A 20,433-nucleotide genomic window follows, 5' to 3' on the forward strand; every position below is an offset into this window, starting at 1 on the left:
TCAGAGTAATTTTGTGAAAGATTTTTATGTTTGACTTAATGAGCTCTATCTGAATTAAATTTTAAGGTGTATTAGGAACATTTACCATTTATAGATGACCATAAACATTATGTTCCTTAATATATTGCAAGTTCCATGCATTAATGTGAGCTCCGTATTTGCAGAGGCCTCCAGGAAGCTGTAACTGAGACTCAGGTGAGTGAGGCAGGCCAGTCAGGACACATCAGTGTCAGGGCACGAGAGGGTTCTGGGAGCCCAGGGGAGGGACTCAGGCAGGTGTTGTGGGGGGGAATTGGCAGTGCATTTGAGGAAGGTTTCCTGGAGGAGGCCAAGTCTGAGCTGAGGTGTGAAGAATGGGTGTATTAGTCTGTTCTAACACCGCTATAAAGATACTACCTGAGACTGGGTCATCTATCAAGTGAAGAGATTTAATGGACTCACAGTTCTGCATGGCTGGGGAGGCCTCAGGAAACTTACAGCCATGGCAGAAGGAGAAGGGGAAGCCAGGCACATCTTGCATGGTGACAGAAGAGAAAGAGAAAGAGACAGAGGGCGAGAGCAGGGGAAACTCCCACTTTCAAACCGATCTCATGAGAACTTCCTCATTATCACCAGAACAGCATGGGGAGCCGCCCCCATGATCCAATCACCTCCCACCAGGTCCCTCCCTCAACACGTGGGGATTGCAATTTGAGATGAGATTTGGGTGAGGACACAGAGTTAAGCCATACCACTGGGTAGGAGTCATCGAGCAGAGGGCAGAGACAGAAAGCAAGAGAGAAAGCTCCAGGCAGGGGCAACAAAAAGGCATGAGGGAGAGGTTAGAAAGACTGGCGGGAGTCCAGTGTGGTTGCAGCGGGGCGTGGCCAGTGGTCAGCGATGGGCTGGAAGAGGAGCAAGGCCTGGAGGCTTTGGCCACGTGACCATCTGCGCTGTTGCCATAAGACCTGCTTGAGCCCTGATTCCACAGTCACTCTCTCGTGGCCTGACCTTTGGCCTCAGGCACAGCTGGCTCCAGGGGAGACTGCACCCACCAGTCATTCTCTGCCAGCTCCATCTCCTGCTTTGCGGTCACCACCATCTGACAAGCATGCATCTGCTCCCAGTCTGCCTTCCCCTTCCACAGTAAGCACCATAAGAGCAGGAACTTCCATGTGTTTTACCAGAAACATGGGAATGTGGAAAGCACTCATAAAATCGTTACTGATTGGATGAATGGTGAGTGAATGAATGAATATGAATGAGCTGCAGAGCAGTTCAGGTTTCCCGTTTGTGTGGGAAACAGCTGGAAGGGTGAGTGTTCACCCAGGGAGGGTGGGCCTGGGGGCTGCTTTTGAACTTATAGCCTGGTTAATTTCAACCACTTTATTGCACTTGTCATTTGGCTTAAAAATATGGTCTGTGGGCCTGGGGACATGGGTACAGTGAGGGTCATCTGCCCTTTCAAAAAAATTGAGGCAAAATTCACATGACATAAAATTCACCATTTGAACCACTTTAAAGTGTACAATTCAGTGGCTTTTTGCGTCTTCACAGTGTTATGCAACCATCACCACTAATTTCAGAACATTTTCATCATCCTAAAAGGAAACACTGTCCCCTTTAGGCCCTTTAGGTAGTCCCTGTCTGCTCCCTCCCCTCTCTGGGGTAACTGAAACCCAGCGGTCCACCTTCGGTCCCTGTGGACCTGCCTGCTCTGGAGACTCCAGGTGAACAGAATCATGCACCAGGAGCCTTCATATCTGCTCCTTTCACCTAGCACCCCATTTTCAAGGTCAGTCCCCGCCGTAGCAGGTAATAGCACGCCATTCCTTCTCTCAACTGAACAATGTTCTGCTGGATAGATGGGCCTCATTTAGGTCATCGATTCCTCTCCTGATGAACATTGGGTTGTTTCCATTTTTTAACTAGTATGAGCATTTAGGTCGCCAGATTAATATGTGCTCATTATAAAACTCTAAACCTTACTGAAAGACACATTGGGTGAAAGGAAAATCCCCTGGAGCCCCTCCCCTCTCCTTCCAGCTATCACTGGAGTCGCCTGCATGGATCTTCTCCACAGCAGACTCAGCTGCCGATGCCCACGGGAGCCCCTCTCAGTCACAGCATTCCCTGTGAAGCCTCAGGTTTCTCTGCGTTGCTGGGATCTTGCCCTGGGTCTGCACTTCCTTTCAGCTCTCCCCAGTTCCCAAGACCCTCTTCCCAACTTCTGTCACCTGGTAAACTCCAGCTCAACCCTGGCTCCCAAGGATGGGTCCTGGGACCCCATCCCTGATCCTCCCTCCCAAACCCTGGTGCAGGTGTGTCTGCCTTATCAGACCATGAGCCCCCCAAGGCCAGGGCCATTCCTGGGCATTCCTGTGACCACAGGGCTGTGCTCAGGCAGTGCTGGGTAGAAGCTCACATTGGTGGGAGAGGCAGGTTGCCATAGAAACCCAGCATTATGCTTTGGATCTGCCAAAGGATCAGCCCATAGGCCACAGCCATCCCCCTCTCAGCGCTTCCTAGGGCCAGCCTGGCTGCTCCTGCCAGCCCTTCTCCACTGGCACAGTCCTCCCAACAGGGTGACCATCAGTCCCGAGGTCCTGTGGCCTTGCCTCAAGTTTATCTTCAGTTGTCAGGCTGTAGAATGTACGGTCACCAGTTCCCACACAAGCTTCAGGGTCCCCCATGCCTCCCTGCCTGGAATGGTCCTTTGCAAAGACAGTGGGAAGCCTAGGGCCTGGGAGACCCCCAGCAGCCCTTCCTACTGGAGCTCACTCCCCACCACACCTCCTCACTGCTTTCGGGGATGCAGCTCTCCCCTCGCCGAGGGCCACATCCCTCTCTGCCCATCTCAGAACACCCTCCATCGGCTGGTCCCAGCTCTTCTCCACTCAGTGAAGTCTGTCTCCACTCCCTCTGCTGGCTTCTCCCTCCTCACCCAAGCGGACCAGACCAACATCACAGCAAACCCAAAGGCAGCTTCCTGGTCTTCTCCTGTCTGGTAGTTGGCCACTGCTGAGAACCTCCTGCCCCGTGCACCCCCCCACTTCTCCCACTCCCCTTCCTGGCCAGGGAATTCCCAAGCTTCCTCCCAAGCTGCTCACCCGCCACCCAAGTGCTCCTTTCCAGGGTTCCACCCTGGCCCTGGCGTCTGGCACTCACCGGGACCTCCCCACTGAGCTCTGGACCCCCTGACCTGCTATTCCGTAATAAGCCACCTTCCTGCTCCCACCTGGATGCTCCGTGGGCAACTGAGAGTCAGAGCTACAGATGGACTTTGTGAAGGTGGATACCCCTCTCCCCACACCCACACAGAACTTGATCTCAGTCTCAGTCCCCAACCCAGCCACCTCTCCTCCTTCCTCCCCGAGGGAGGGGGCTAGCCACTCTGATGGAGGAAGCCCCAGGCTGCTGCTCCAGGCCCGCCCTGGGTCCTCAGCACTGAGCCCTGCAGCCATGGACTGGGGCTTCACAGCGGCTCCTACTCAGGGCTGGGCCAGGAGCTTAGATTTTCCACCCTTGCTCAGCCTCCAGCAAAGTGCTCAGCCTTTCCTGCCCTCTGCTCCTGTTGGCCCTGGGTATGGGGCGGGCTGGGAATGTGCTGTGCCTGTCCCAGTTCTCCCTAAGGTAGGGCCTCCAGGGCTGGGTGTGGGGAGGGTCCAGAAGCCCCCACTTTTGGCCTCAAGCCTAAGCCATCAGTGCCTGCAGTTTGGTCAGAAATGGCTGATTTTGGTTTCCGTTTGACTGTTGGCTCTGGTATTAGTCAGGGTTCTGTAATGGGACAGAATGAGTAGGGTCGGTGTGTAGGTGAAGGGGACTTTATTAAGGAGCATTGACTCACGTGATTAGAAGGCGAAGACCCACAACAGGCCGTCTGCAAACTGAGAGGCCAGGAAGCCAGAGCCAGTTCTGAAAGCTCAAAAGTCGGGAAGCCGACAGTGTAGACGTCAATCTGCGACTGAAGGCCCGAGAGGCCCCGGCAAACCACCGGTGCGGGTCCACGAGTCCAAAAGCTGAGGAACTTGGAGTCTGATGTTCGAGGGCAGGAAGCATCCAGCACGGGAGAAAGATGGAGGCCGGAAGACTCAGCCAGTCTGCTCTCCCATCTTCCCCTGCCTGCTTCGTTCTAGCGACGCTGGCAGCTGATGAGACGGTGCCCACCCAGATTGAGGGTGGTCTGCCTCTCGCAGCCCACTGACTCAAATGTTAATCTCCTTTGGCAACACCCTCATGGACACACCCAGGATGAATACTTTGCATCCTTCAACCCAATCAAGTTGACACTCGATATTAACCATCACAGCTCTCAATGTGTGTGGCCTAAGTTTACAGGCTGGAGCCATTGGGAGGAAGATTGTGTGGGGGGTGTTAGGAGTGACCCCACAGCCTCCCGTATTCCCTACTCATGGATCACACCTGGCGCCAGGCCAGCCTTCTTCCCTCCACCCCCTCCCTCCCTGAGTCTGTCTACTCCCCATCCCCCTTCCCCTTGTTAGCAGTTAACACAATTAATAGCACATGTGAGGTGCCAGGCTCTGCGCTTGGCCTGGAGTTCGCACTCAGGGCTCATTGCCGCCATCGTGTCTGTCCTTGTTCTTGTTGTTATTACTGGACTTGGAGTCAGAAGCAAGTTCGAGTCCCAGCTCCACTACCCTTTAGCTGTGGTCCTTGGACCACATGCATAATCTCCCTGAATATCAGTTTCTCATCCATAAAACAGGAATTATAATTGCTCCCTCGAATTGTTGCTGAGATAATTAAATTAATTACATGTGCAAAATGTCAGGTCCCTTTCCCTCCTGGAACAGGGAAAACCGTGTCTACCCAAGGAAATTCATCCTGTGTCCCTCCTTAGAGTTTCTGCAGGATCCCAGGGAGATAAGTTGTGAAAAGTGGTTTGTGAATGCTGAAGTGCTGTAAAAATGGTTAGAACAATGATTACGCATTACAGTTGAGGGCAGCTGGGACAGAAGCTGCGGTGAGGTGAAGGTCTAGGCTCCTGCCTCTCGAGGGTCTCTCAGAGTCATGGGGGCAGGGTTGGGGGGAGACAGAACTGATGTGGAGACCATGCGCTGTGTGTTGGAGTCAGCTGGAGTCCAGCAAACTCCCCGGGTCCTTCTCCACCCTTGACTCTGGCATCCATCTGCCCATTCGATGAGCACTCCACAAGGGTGCTTCCAAGCTGGGCGCTGCCATGGATGCAGGGGCTGGAGGAGGCAGGATGACAGCCTCATGGTACTTAACGTCTAGAGATGAGATGGTTATATAGGCAGTTGACAAGCAAGGCACACTGCCAGCAAGACCTCTTCTGCCAGGCCTGCCCCTTTCCGTGGGCAATTCCTCCAAGGACTCTGTCTTATTTCCCTGCATAGCCCCAGCACCTGACGCAGGGCCCTGCTCCTAGAAGGTGTTTGATAAGTAAATATCAAATTGGACCAGCTCACTGAAAGCTGAATTCTGTGCAGTAGAACCAACCCACAAGGTTATTTAACATTGTATAGGAAATAAGGAGTTGAGGATTGCATCTTTTCAGGCGGTTTTTTTTTTTTTTTTTGAAAGACGCAGTTCCTGGGTTCTGAGGAGATGGGAGGGCCCGTCCTCTGTCCTCGTCCATCACTGTCGTGTGCACTGCAGTGGACCCCAGACGCTCTGGGATTAACTCTCCCTGCAGGTGGCCTCTGTGCTCTGGGCTCTGACAGCTTCTACCCTGCAGACTTTTCTTCTGGCCACTGGGATCTGAGCTGGGGCAGCTGCCCTGAAATTGCTCAAGTGGGTATTTCCTCTGGGTTCCCATCACTTTCCTGGTTACCCAGAAACCAGCATGCTGAGGGCAAGGCAGGGGGCTGCTGTTGCTGGTTACTAGGTTTCTGCGGCGGTTTTCCGAGTGGGACCAGAGTGAAGCTCTGTTGCCTTTTGTGCCTGATGCAGTATCTGAGCCTTCCCTGCCTTCACGGGCAGCCCTCTGGCCACACCCTTATCACAGCTTTCCCTGGCCCCGTTTCCTCACCTCCCAGTACCGGTCGTCAGACTGCTCTTTCTTTAGAAAGGCAGCACTCTTTATATCACTCCTGAGTGCAAAAATACTTCTTACATCCGCCCCCTCTTATCTGCAGTGTAAAATCCAAACTCTCTTCCTTGGCATTGGAGCGTTCTACCCTCTTGAGTGTCGCCTCCTCCTCCTTCTCTCTCCAGCGCTGCATGCCAACTCACCCACCCGGTGGCTCCTCCCGAAACACAGTCTGTATCTCCCAGCCCCCTGCCTCCCTGGAAGCTTTCCCCACATCGAAGCCCTCTTGCTTTCTGATGCTGGCAGGGTCTGTCTGCTGGAAGCCAACTGTAACTTTGCATTCTGTTACTTTATCTGCACCGTCTCACGGCATTCATCCCTTTCCCCGTATGTGCACAGAACATGTGCCGCCGTCTACATATGCAGACATGCATGTGTGTATATATATATATCCTGAAGGCTATTCATCCCAGGGCCTCAGGCTTCTCCCCAAGCCCACTGCCCCCCTGAGAGGCAGCTCTTGGCTTCTTTCTGAGCTCCTGCACAGAATCCACTTGCACGGCAGGACTGAGCAACGCAGATTTACTGAAGAGTCTGTCAGGGAGCCCAGGAGGATGACACGTCATCAAGTCTATCGCAGGCAACCGAACATCCCCACCAGGATGCCACTCATACGCCGGGATCCTCTCTCAGCGTGGAAGGGCCCAGCAATGGATGGGGAGCTGGAACCGCACCTGGGATGCCGTGTGGCTCTTCCTGGACCAGCTGCTTGCTCAGGTGTCCAGGTCTCAGGTCACTCAGATAAGCAGGCCACATCCCAGAGAAATCCGGACTGTGGTCAGTTCTGCTGTCCGCTGCTCCTGACACTCCTAGAAGCACCTTACAAGTGGGCTCGGCTGTTCTGCCCTGACCTGGACACCTGAGCAAATAGCTGGTTCAGGAGGAGCCACACGGCATCTTCCTGGAGGGGTGCTAGTGAGACCAAAATCTAGCACCCCTCGGAGCTCACAGCGCACCTTTGCAGTCAGTGGTTGTTGATGAGCATGGAGTTGTTTGCTTTTGCTCCACCATCATGGTGCTTGTGCTTGAAGAAACAAATGCAATATTTGGCCGGGGGTGGCAGCTCACACCTGTAATCCCAGCACTGTGGGAGGCCGACACGGGTGGATCACCTGAGGTCAGGAGTTTGAGACCAACCTGGCCAAATGGTGAAACCCCATCTCTACTAAAAATATAAAAATTAGCCAGGCGTGGTGGCACACGCCTATAGTCCCAGCTACTCGGGAGGCTGAGGCAGGAGAATTGCTTAAACCCAGGAGGCGGAGGTCGCAGTGAGCCGAGACTGCGCCACTGCACTCCAGCCTGGGTGACAGAGCAAGATTCCACTTCAAAAAAAAAAAATGCAGTATTTATTTTTTCCCCTCATCTTCCAAGCTGAGATAATCATCACAACCAGCATGGAGTCAGTACCTGCAATGTTCCAGGCCCCGTTATAGGCACCAGGCACCCCTCAACTGACTTCATCATCACCAGCTCCAGAGTGGGCCAACAGAGAAGTTCATTAACTTGCCCAGGATCTCACAGCTAGTGAGTGGCAGAGGTGGGATTTGAACCTGGCCATCTCGTTCCAGAGCCTGAGCTCCCAGTAACAAGCACTAATGAACACAGAGTCATCATCGGTGTCCCCATGGCATTGTTTCTAGGACCTCCCAAGGAGACTCACATCCGAGGATGCTCAAGTCCCAGATACAGAATGGCATGACATTTGCATATAACCAAGGCACATCCCCCTGTGCTTCAGATCATCTACTTAGAGTACTTATAATTACTATAATACCTTGTACAAAGCAAATGCTTTGTAAATAGTCCTCATCCTGTGTTGTTGAGGGAATAATGACAAGAAAAGCTTGTGCATGTTGAACACAGACTAAGCTTTCTCTGAATATTTTCAATCCCTGGCTGGCTGAATCCACGGATGTGGATCCCACAGATATGGAGGGCCACCCCTGCCTGAAGAAACCCGTGTTTCAGAGTTGATTCGGGTGAAGCATCTTCCCGCATGGGCTTTGTGGGAGCTCAGCAGGAGAGCGTTTTCTTCTCTGCCATGGAGCAGTTTCAGCTGGTGTGGTCCCTCCAGGGCCTGGGGGACGCCGACTCTTGTTTGCAGCAGCAAGCCCTGTGAAAGCCTGACTGCTGAGCATCTCAGCGTGGCGTGTGCTGCCCTGGCGTGTCCAGGTGACACTGTGGGGTCAGGGTGGTTGCTCTGGAAGGGAGGTTCTGGAACAGCAGCTCTTCCCCCACCCATGCTTCTGCTGATAGCTGCCTGGGGAGACCTTCCTGGGAGACACTGTCCACATGGCCTCCTGCAGGTCTCCGTGGGGCTGCTGAGGCAGGAGGCAGCTGAGCCCCTCTGGGAAAGGGGGTGCCCCCCACCCACACCTGCCCCTGCCTCAGTCTAGTGCCTACAGAGAGTGAGTGGAAGAAGATGTGACGTGTCACCTGGAAGCTGATACACATTCCAGGTGAGTTCACCCAGACTTCTAGAACCTTCCTGAGCTGTGGTAGCCATGGAAACCGGGCACTGGATCTGCCAACTCTCAAGCCTGGGGCATCCTCTGAACTGGAAACAAGCCCCTCAGTCAGTGGCAGCACAGCCAGCTCCGGAAATGGCACAGCCAGGGGCCTTGAATGAGAGTGGAGTCCTGCAAGCTGACACTTGCCCTGCACTCCAGCGTTCCCTGCTACCACCCACTAGCAGTGTCTCACCTGGGAAAGAGGGAGCCATGTCTGTCTCAACCAGGAGCTGTAGCAACACGTTCTCTTGAGAAGCACCGAGCTTTGAGCAAGCCCTTTGACACCTCTGGGTCTCAGTTTCCCAATCTGTGCACAGGAATGCAGTCTGGGCCAGTGATTCTCAGTCCTGGCTGCACATTAGAATCACCTGGGAGGGGCGTGCTTTAAAAGATGGCAATGCTGGAGTCCCCCGCCAGGAGACTCCAGCATTTGGTCTGGAATGTTCTGGGGATGGACACTTTGGAAGCTCCCCAGGGGGTTCTGGCATGCCTCCAGGCTGAGAAGCACTGGCTAGGTGACCTCTGAGGTGGGGCCCACTTGCAAAGGACGCACAGTAGTTCAATGCAGGAGGGCTGAGAGAGGTCATCATTTTCCTTAGTGTGCCTTTGGGATCTTGGATGCAGCAAAAGTCGATTTACGAGCCCCAGCTAAGACGTGATCTGCTCTCTCCTTTCCCTGAGAGCTTCCTTCTGAAAACCACACGGTGAGCCCAGACCAGGCACAGCCCTGAGCTCCGCTCCGCTCTGGGCTGCAGCCACTGTGGCTAGACCCGGACCAGGAGCGTAGTTCATGACCAGGGAAGGAGCCCACTGAAGCCACTTGCAAGTACTTAATTGTGGGAGGACATCGGGTTGTTTTTATTTCCAAAGGTGACGGTGTGAACCAGTTAGGAACGTGGCTCTTCGCAGATTTGAATTCCAGGAGCACTGCTTTCTATAACAGATGCATAACCTTGAGGGAGGCCTTCCCACCCTGTGACTCCCCTTCCCCATCTGTGAAAAAGGAGAAGAGCTGTGAATTGTGCTACCCAGATTTGAACCCGCCAAACGTTCTTTCTGCTGTGTGATAGATAACTGAAGCTCACATCCCTGCTGCGGTGGGAGGGGGTTGTACGAGATGACCGCACCTCCTCTTTTTTCCTTGCGGTTGACTTTTGAGTTTTGGGGGCTACTGTTACTGGGGGCTTCTTCCCGGAGCTACCTGACAGAGAAGTGACAGTGCAGTTTCTTTCTCGAATGTTGCCCTCTCATTACCTGCTTTACCCTCGGGGCCCTAGAATCATTTTTCTTAGTCGTCATTTGCGTCGGGCCAGTCCCTGGCTGCCTGATGAATGACCAGCCACATCTCATTGCACTCTGTGCCGACTGCACACCACCTCTCGCCTGGGCCCCTGCTTGGCCTGGGATGATTTATGGAAGTCGAAGGCAGGATGACTCCTAATGACCTGTGCAAACCAGGACCCGGGGCGGGCGCAGCTGAAATGCTGGAGTGCTCGATAATTAAATGCCTTCTGGGGTTGGGTGTGTGTTTTCAAGGCTCACGAAAGAAATGTCCTATAGCTTTCAGTAGAAATACAGGAATTGGCAAGGCACAGTGGCTCACACTTGTAATCCCAGCACTTTGAGAGACTGAGGCGGTTGGATCACAAGGTCAAGAGATCGAGACCATCCTGGCCAACGTGGTGAAACCCCATCTCTATTAAAAATACAAAAATTAGCCAGGCATCATGGCCTGTGCCTGTAGTCCCAGCTATTCTGGGGAGGCTGAGGCAGGAGGCTGAGGCAGAAGAATCTCTTGAACCCGGGAGGCAGAGGTTGCAGTGAGCCGTGATTGTGTCACTGCACTCTAGCCTGGTGACAGTGCAAGACTGTCATAAGAAAAAGGAATTGAAACCCTCCAACTCCCTTGCATCAATGGCTTGAGGTTGTTATACATTTTTCAGTTATACTTTCCTGTATATTATGGTTTACAAACACATTTTATTTTAAAAATTTAAAATGTCTAGCTTTTGCAACCCCAGGCTGGCTGAGCAGGGGTATGTGAATGAGTCCATCTTCTCAGATTTTGAACAAGTTACTCAATGTCTATTGAGCCTCAGTTTCCTCATCTGTAACATGGGGATAAGGATACAGTATTCATACAATTTGAGAATTACATCAGAAAACATGGGGGACACGATGTAGGTGATCTGGAAATCTTGGGTCCACTTTCCTTTGGCCAAATCTTGACTTAGGTTTGGCTAATTTGGTGTCAAACCAGGGAGACTTCCAACTTCTAGGGAAAGGCAGCCCTGGACTTGTACCCTCCTCAGTCTACGTAACGACGCCTTTGGGGCCCAGTGCCACCATCCCCAGCCTGCCTCTGCGGTCAGCGGCAGGGCCTTGCTGCTGGCAGGGTCAGATTCTCCTTGTGTCTACCTCAAGCAGGGGCTTCTGTCCTCTAAGCAGAAGATCTGCGAGGCCTTCTGTGCACTTCACAGACGTGTTCTTGGGGCTGTGACCCTATTTCCTACAGGAGTGACCTCAATACCCATCTGGACATTGCCTTCTCTGCGCCACCCCCCACTACCCCTCCAACCCCCCACCCCCACCGTCTCACTTCCCCACTCCCTCACTCCTGCTTCTGGGATCTCCTCCCACCTGCATTCCTGCCCGGGTCTCAGGCTCTGCTTTTGAGGGAGCCCAACCCAAGACAGGTAGCTTTTAGGAACTTGCAGGGTACCAGCCTTGTCCTTGGGTGAATCACCCTGCCCTGAAGGCAACCTCGGTCTCCTCTGTGTCCTGGAGGGGGTCGTGATGTGAGGGAGAACAGCCCAGTGCCTGGGGACTGAGCTCTGGGGGCAGGTTCTGGCTGCCAGCCTTCTTTGTGGTGGGCAGGGACCCAAGGCCTTCTGCTCCTTGTGGTTAAGCCCTGCGCCTCTCCTAGTTGATTGGTCAACAGCCAGACACCTAATCCAGGCCAGGAGATGGGAATTCTTCACTCTGAAACTATGATTCTCTCTGCATGGCACCCCCCACCCCAGAGCGACCAGGAGCTGTTGGTGCATCTGTTCCCTGCCCAGTGAGGGAAGCCAGGGCAGAATAAGAAAGAAGTCACAGCCCACGTGAAGCAGGAAGGTGGCAGGGCTTCTTGGCGGTGCTTGGGTCCCTGGTCACTGCTGTGCAGAGCCGAGTTCTGCCCCTGTGGTGGCTGTACACTCATCCCTTGTTACAGGACTAACTTTGCCTTCCAGTGTCACTTTTGCCTAGGCAACTTCAGCTTGGTTCCTTTCACAAGCAGCCAAATTGTGCATGCAGACGCGAAACCTGGTCTATCTCCGTAAAATCTATGGTGCTAGGTACAATGTACTTCCCAGCAGGTAAGCGCAGACTAAAAGGAACACTCAGGAAAAAGAAGAGAGGGAAGTAACCGGGATTGAGCTTCTAGAATGTTCCAGGCACTGAACTCACCTCCTGTGAGGGAACAGTGAGTTGAACAAACAGGAGACACTTAGCTGCAAGAAACAGGACGTGTCCGACTGAAACAAGCACGTTGATTACGCACTCATCAGGGAGACTGAAGTGCTTGGTAGGTTGATGTTGCCACCGACCACTCAGTTGCTTTCCATGCTTCAGAACCACTGTCTTTCTTTCTTCCCGGTGGTCATTTCTGCCTTTCTTCCTGGTGGTCATTGCCTCACGTCACAAGGTGGCTGCTGTGGCTTCAGTCTTCACAACCATGTCCCAAGAAGAAAGAAAAAGGCAAACCTCCAACATACATTGGCCAGGTATGCCCACAAATGTGTCCTATGGTCATTCCTACCTGAGAGCCAAGATCCCTCTTTCCAACCTCTAGTCTAGGAGACGACAAAGGAGAAAGGAACTGGGAATAACTGTGAGTTGGCCAATGAACTGTGTCTTTCCCTAGTATCATGAGTGCACTTAATGGTAGGAAGAACAAGCTGTGTCTGGGAATGGCAGGAACTGGATATGATCAAAGCTTAGAGTGTGTGGACAAAATGATGGGAAATGGTGATGCTGACAGGCAAGATGAGGGGGGCCCGGCATGGTCCTGGGGACCACTGAGGCTCCTAAGGCAGGTGGACCCAGGAAGGGGATATTTCAGGACTAGATTGACGGTCTGGGAAGATCCCTCCAGCTGTTATCTGGAGGGTGGTTAGGAGGAGAGTTGAACTGGAAGCAGGGGAGAGGCATTTGCAGTACCTGTCCTGTGTATTGAAGAGAATATTTTTAGGTGCAGAATTTAGAGTTACTACTTTCTGAGTTACCTATTGGATCAAGGAAGTGACTGGACAGACAACTGAGACGAATCTAAAACTGATTAGATATACAGGAGAATTTATCCTAGTGAGGAAGTAGACTATGAGATGGCACCCTCATCTGATTTTTGATTTGATGGAAATGGCTTATATTTGCATTTCTGTGTGCATAAGCAAATTCCAGGCTACATTAAGTTACCGACTCAGCCTTGTAAAACAAGCTCAAGGTTATTATGTCCGAGTGAGATCAAATACAAATAACTTTAGCGGTATAGTATAGGACATTATACTCTCTAAGTATTTCTAACATATGAAAAATGAGAAGTACCATCACACGCATTTCTTCAGATGGATCTGCTGGCTTTGTAAGAGAGGACATGGTATGCAGATATAGGTATTAAAAATTTAAACTGTGATAATTAATTTCAAGTGATGAATGCTTATTACAGAAAAACTAGAAGATAGTAAAAAGCAGTTAAGAAGAAAACATTAAAACCCACAAAAACAAAAATAACTATTAACCTCTTGGCTCATATTCTTTTTTATCCCTGTGGGTAAAGTTTCTATACAATATTCATAATCATAATCAATATAAAATTTTATCTACTTTTTCATCTAGTCCTGTAGGCATTTTTTCATGCTAACATTGTCTTCTTAGACTTTACTTTTCATGATTACATAATATAAAACTTTCTCTATCCTTGTTATTGAACATTTGGGCTGCTGGGTTTTTTTGTTTGGTTTTTTTTTTTTTTTGCCATAATAAATAATGTGATGATTATCATTGTCTGTAAATCTTTGTCTTCATAGAAGACTATTTCTTGGAGGCTGATTCTCAGAAATGGAATTACTATCTCAAAGGGAATAAACATTTTTAAAGCTGTTGATACCTATTGCTGGTTCAGAAGTTCAAACTTGTGATAAATGTTAGATTAAAAGCAGACAATGCAGCAAGAGAGCCCGGTTTCTGTATTCACTCCCTTGGCAGCCTGGAGGTTTGGTCCCAACATCTGTGGACGATTTATTGCCTTATTTCTAAATAGGATCAATACAACCAGGAGCCCCAGTGTAATGAGATTCAAAGGGACCCCGACTCCTGAACGAATCCATCAATTGGACCAGAATATTAAGAACAGCGAAAGTGAAAATGGCCCTAATGACTCTTGATATTGAAACAAAGATTAGGGCATTTTGAGAAGAAAGCATTTTATCTCATCTGTATTTTCCGTACCTTGTGTGATTAGGAAGCTCACAGAAATTGAACAGGTTCATCTGTTTCATAGTATATGGTGTCTCTACACACTAGAGCTTGCTCTGACCCCACTGCCCTTGCTCAAAATGTATTCCCAGAATAGTCATTGCCTGCCTGACATTGCCCAGGGTTTGTGCAGAGCACTAGGGATGTGGTCTCCTCCTCATCAAGGAGCTATGGTCTGGTGTCTCCACTAGTTTCCCAGGATCAGATGCCAGCTCTGCCCTTGCTAAGGCCTCTGAATATCTCCTTTTTAAACTAGCCCTGTGAGGTAGGCATTATCATCCTCATTTTACAGATGGGGAAACTGAGGAAGAGATTAAGTAACTTGCCCAAGGCCACACAGGTAGTAAGTTCCAAAGCTGGTTGTATTAATAAAGTTTCATTTTCTATAGTTTGTGATGTTTTACCATCTTGGAGCCTTATTGGCCAGAGAGAAATGGCCTCTGCCAGGGCTTGTAAATTCCTAGGGATGGAAATGACTGCCCTGGAGCATGCCTTTCATATGCAAGCCAGGTAATCCAGAGCCTGGCAGGTTTCCAGCCTCCTCTGTTATCTAATACACCAAGCCAACATTTCCCCTGCTCCATGTCACCCCAGGCCCAGGTATCAGACAACTAGAGAACATGCAAAAATATAACCCAGTACATGCAAAAATGTTAAAACTCCCCAGTCCTAGGCATGCTCAGGCTTGCCTCCCCTGCCTCACCCATTTCTTCCCACAGAACCCACAATCAAGGCTTTGGGCCAGGCTGTCTTCATACTCCTCTGCCTCCTACTTCCCTGTGTGGCCCTGCATGGCGTGGCATGCCCCCTCCTCTAGGGGACTGTGAGTAATAAACTCTTCTTTCAAACACAGTTGTCTCTGTGTCTGTCACATTACCATACCTAATTAAAACACAGTCCTGGAACACTGGTGCACTCTTTTACCATCAGACCTCTTTTACAAGAACAGATATATTTCCTTGAAAGTAATTTGGTGGAAACACTGATAATGCTTTGTTCATTGATCCCAGCTCATTTTCTTCATAAAGGCCTATCTACTGCAGTTATAAAAATATTTTGCTCCTTCCAGTTCTTCCCTATCACTTTTGCAAAACTGGTATCCTGCTCTCATTCATTCATTCATCCATCCATTTATTCATTCTTACAAGCATGTCTTCCCTAAACACACACACACACACACACACACACACATAGTGGAGTGCTGGACTGGAGCTGGCTCTTCCTGGCTTTTGAGAGCCAATTGCATGCATCTCTTACCAACATATCAGTGGCTTAAAATCAGCCATAGTAAGAATGTTTACACCACAGAAATTTTAAAATGCCAAAAATCAGGTCTTTTTTTTTTTTTCTTTGAGTGCCAGTTATTAAACATTTGCTAGCTCACCACTGTGATTCTCCATTTCTGCTTCCCACCAGGGCCTGAGAGCAGCAAGTTCCTCTTCATCTTTTTACCTGGGGCAGGCCAAATGGACCCTGCCACCTTGGGAAGGTGAAGCGGGCCAAGCTGGGCCTCTCAGTATGTTTTCTCATTCTGAGGAATCTGTAGGCAGCCAGGGAACCAGGCTCACCTATCTGAAGAGAGGCCCTTCTATGTAAAGCAGGCGTCCCCAAACTACGGCCGCGGGCCGCATGCGGCCCCCTGAGGCCATTTATCCGCCCCCCACCCCGCCACACTTAGGAAGGGGCACCTCTTTCATTGGTGGTCAGTGAGAGGAGCACAGTATGTGGCGGCCCTCCAACGGTCCGAGGGACAGTGAACTGGCCCCCTGTGTAAAAAGTTTGGGGACGCCTGCTGTAAAGGGATCCCTTGCTGGGGTTTTAAGTGGCATGTGAAGTGTTCCCTCCATGGCTTCACACACATTCTAGCAAATCTCACTGTAACTTCATTCATGAACGAATTCTCCAGTAGTTAGAGCTGTTCATGAAGCAGGCTCAGGCCTCCCTGGCACAACTGGTGAGCACCCAGCAGAGGACACATCCAAGTTTGGTCAACCATCCACCACAGATGCTCGATGTCGGGGTTCTGGTTTTGAGAAAAGCCAGAAAACCCCCCAAGTTCAGAAGACATAGAAAGACTTCAGAAGGCATAGAAAGGGAAGAAACCCACTGGTTCTGATGAAACATGTTAGACAAATAGGGACATGGTGCTACTTTCAAATTCAATAAAGAGGCATCCCCTGCCCCACTTCCAAAAAAAAAAAAAAATAGAGAGAGAGGGAGCACCTGAGAGCAGGGACTTTTTCTTATTTCCCCTCAAACACCAAAAAAGCTTCTTGCCCAGGGCTGCGCACATTGAAGATCCCTGATGAATGGTGGCAAGGGATGAGGCAGAGAGGGCACTGGCTGAGGGATAGGGGAGGCCACTCCAATCTCAGCCGTGACTGAGCAGGGTGATTATTGTGGGGTCATTTTCTCTTTGGAAGTCTGCTTCCTCAACTGCTTATACAAGGACACACTCTAGATAATTGCTTTGGAATAACTAATATGTTAATCGAAAGCACCACAATTCACACCAATTCTGTTTATAATGTCATGTGCATCAGAAACACAAACATCGCTTAAAATATAAAAATTAGTGACCAGATGGAGCAGATCAACTAGATTCTTAAATTCTGAAGCTTTTTGAAAGGCTTATCAGGCGTCCCCAAACTTTTTACACAGGGGGCCAGTTCACCGTCCCTCAGACCGTTGGAGGGCCACCACATACTGTGCTCCTCTCACTGACCACCAATGAAAGAGGTGCCCCTTCCTGAAGTGAGGTAGGGGGGCCGGATAAATGGCCTCAGGGGGCCACATGCGGCCTGCGGGCCGTAGTTTGGGGACACCTGGCTTAAATGTTAGATTTCGTTTCCTGTGAGAAATGCTAACTGTTCCCTGAGGAAATCTGTTGGAACCAGGTTGCATCCAATAAAGATCACATGAAGTTGAACTGGGTTTAGCCTGTCCTTGGTCAGCACCCCCACTGTTTACATTTTCTCAAGATCAGTTGCTCCTGGGGTTGTTTCACATGTGTTTCTCTGTGTCTTGCTTAAGAGCATAGGCCGTGAAGTCTGACAGATCTTGTTTAAAATCCCAGCTCCACTAATATTACTAAAATTATCACACTACCTAAAGTGATCTACAGAATCAATGCAGTCCCTATAAAAATGCCAATGCCATTCTTTACAGAGATAGAAAAAAAAAATCCTAGAATTCACATGGAACCATAAAAGACCTCAAATAGCTAACACAAGCCTGAGAGGGAAATAAAAGCTGGAGGCCCACACTCCCTGACTTCAAAATATACTACAAAACCCTAGTAACTAAAACAGCATGTACTGGTATAAAAACAGACACATAGATCAATGGAACAGAATAGAGAACACAGAGACAGACCCACATATCTACAGCCAACTGATTTTCAACAGAGGTGCCAAGAACATGCACAGGGGAAAAAAACAGTCTCTTCAACAAATGGAGCTAGGGAAACTGGATATTCTCATGCAGAAGATTGAAACTAGACCCCTATCTCTCACCACTTATAAAAATCAACAATGGATTAAAGATTTAAATGAAGACCAAAACTATGAAACTACTAGAAGAAAACATAGGAGAAATGGTTGAAGGATATTGGTCAGAGGACATTCATAAGCAGCAAATATTTTATAGATAGGACTTTAAAAGTGTAAGCAACAAAAGCAAAAATATACAAATGGGATTTGTATCAAATATCAAATATCAAACTAAAATCTTTCTGCACAGCAAAGGAAAGAATCAACAGAGGGAAGAGACTGTAGAATGGGAGAAAATATTTGCAAACTATGCATCCAACAAGACATTAAAAGGAACCCAAACAACTCAACAACAACAAAAAAAAACAAGCAATCTGATTTTAAAATGGACAAAAGATCTGGTTGCAGTCAACAGCTGGATGATTTGTTTCCCTCTGGGCACCTAACCCTGCTTTTGGTGGTCAAGGCCAGTGTACTCAGCCTGCAAGGAGGTCACGTGGTCCCTGTATGACTAGAAGGGTTTGAATTTCAAGAGACAAACTCGAAGAGGTAGGCAGGGCTAGACATGACAGGATATTCTGTAAGTCTTGCTAAGAAGCTTGGCTGCATCCTAAAAGCAGAGAAAGACACGTAGCAGTTTGAAGCAATGGGATGATGTCATCAGCTTCCCAGGAATTCTGACTGCTGTGTAGAGTGGATTGAGTGGGGACAGCCTGAAGCAGGGAACCTGGTTAGGAAACTGTCCCTGTGGTCTAGCTAAAAGGTGCTCATAGGCTGGGCTGGGAGAATGGCCGTGCACTGACAGAGCAAGTAACTCCCATTCTGTACTTTCCAGGCATTTTAAATCTGTGAAATAGGTCAGGCTGGTTCTTCTTTGATTTACAGATCAGAGAGAGAGAAAGGGTAGTGACAAAGTGGTCCCCAAGTATGACCTTCCCATGTCTGCTATGCATCCCCAGCAAAAGCCGCATGACCTTGGGGGTTAGGTGAATGGTGTCAAGGGCACTCTCGTATGTATTGGTCTCTCCTATTGGGCGGTATTCTCACACTGAGGAGCTTGTCTTCACAAAGGTCTGGAACTAAGTAGGGCATGGACTAGTGTCCCCATTTTTGCCCTCATTTTCTGATACCCCAGGGCTTTCCCCCTCCTCATCACATGGTCGTCTCCCTGCCTGGAGTCGCCATTGTCTGCTTCACACATTTGCTTCCTCCACTGGACTCTGAAGGGAGGCTGTAGCCTAGTCGCCCCAACTCCCCAGGGCATATAAATGCCTGCTGTGGTTTTATAGAATTGTCCCATCACAGAGCCCTCTGGTTAAAGTCAGGGGTCCTCTCTGATATCCCCACATGTGCAGTGCAGTGAGCTTCCTGCAGGTACCCCATCATAACATCTCAGTCAGCTCTCCCAAGTGGACCCTCTATCCGACTCTCTTTAGCACACTGTTACTTCAGTTAACCCAGCATTTCCTTCTGTTCTGGCATTATAGCTTTCTGGCTTGTCTGTTTCACTCACTCAAATATGAGGCCCTTGAGGACACATGCGTCTGGGTTTTATTCATCTCAACATTCTCCATAGCCTTGAACACCTGGCATATAATAGGTTCTTGAAAATGAGCAAATAAATGAGGGAATGAATAAACAAGCAACTTAATGAATGAATGAGTGAGTGAATCAGTGAATGGTCAGCTCTTCTTGTTAAAAAGTGCTTCTTTACCTTCAACTGAAATATGTCTCCTGTTAACCATCACTTTCTGAGCAGATTCTACTCATTGACTTCATGTAGAGCACTCTCCTCTTCCTCATGGCACCTTCCCATATAGTGGAGCCTCAGGGGTTTGCTTTCTGTCCTTTGAACATGCCAACCTGTTCCTGTCCAGCTTGACCCCACCTTAGGGCCTTTGCACTTTCTTTTATGGCCAAGCCCTTTGGCCTTATTGCTTTCTACAGCTGGATCTTCCTTGCCATTTGGGTCTCAACTCAAATGTCACCTTCTCAGAAAGATCTTTACTAGCCACTCAACCTAGAGCACCCCTGCCCCCCAACCCCCTTACACCTCTTTATCTCTCTGGGCTGAATTCTGGATGATTCTGAGTGATTTCCTCATATCTGCCTTTCGATTTGCTAAACCTGCCTTCATCCATGTCTCATCTACTGTTTAGCCTGCCTGTAGAGGTCTTCTATCAGTTATTCTATTTTTCATTTATAGAACATATATGCAAATATCATGATCCCTAATATTTTAAAGTCTTCTTTTAGAATTCCTGTTACATGAACTACTCCCCCATCCCCTGCAAAGTGATTTATTTATTGCATCTGCTGATTGTCTCTCAGATGTTGGGTATCTATAATTCCTGTGATACTTTTAGATACAACCTTATCAGAAATTATCATCTTTTAGTGTCCCACATGGGTTTTGGAAGTGACCCTGTGGGTACTCATTACTTCTTAAACAGTTGTTACATTAATTTACTGGTGAATGCAATGTCTATGTGTTACCATGTATAACGCAGGGAAAGAATGTTGCTTTCTTGTGTTTGAGATCGCTCACCTGCTTCTAGTGATAGCTACTACAAGTTTAACTTGTTGCTTTGTCCTCATAGTGGAGCATCACTCAATGTAGCAGTGCCCAGATGCCAGGTACTTATGAGCTTAACACATAAGACTCCCTGCCAGCTTAATGCATGAGCATGGAACTCATTGGAAACACAGATTTCCGAGACTGGCCTCATGAACACTGAATTCATGAATCTGAGATTAAGCCTAAGAATCTGAATTCTTATAAAGCTCTCCAGGGGATTCTGATTTATATATAAGTTTGGATGCCACTGATCCTATAAGCTTTGAGGATTTAAAATTTGGT

At 49.3% G+C, this 20,433-nt stretch overlaps 1 protein-coding gene across 4 annotated transcripts in view; it reads left to right on the forward strand.

Annotated features, from left to right (window-relative positions):
- C3H4orf50 (chromosome 3 C4orf50 homolog) overlaps nt 1–20,433 on the forward strand; it is a 122,191-nt gene that overhangs the window by 92,183 nt on the left and 9,575 nt on the right. The window lies entirely within an intron of this gene.

Source organism: Saimiri boliviensis, chromosome 3, assembly GCF_048565385.1.
Source record: "Saimiri boliviensis isolate mSaiBol1 chromosome 3, mSaiBol1.pri, whole genome shotgun sequence".
Classification (NCBI taxonomy): domain Eukaryota; kingdom Metazoa; phylum Chordata; class Mammalia; order Primates; family Cebidae; genus Saimiri; species Saimiri boliviensis.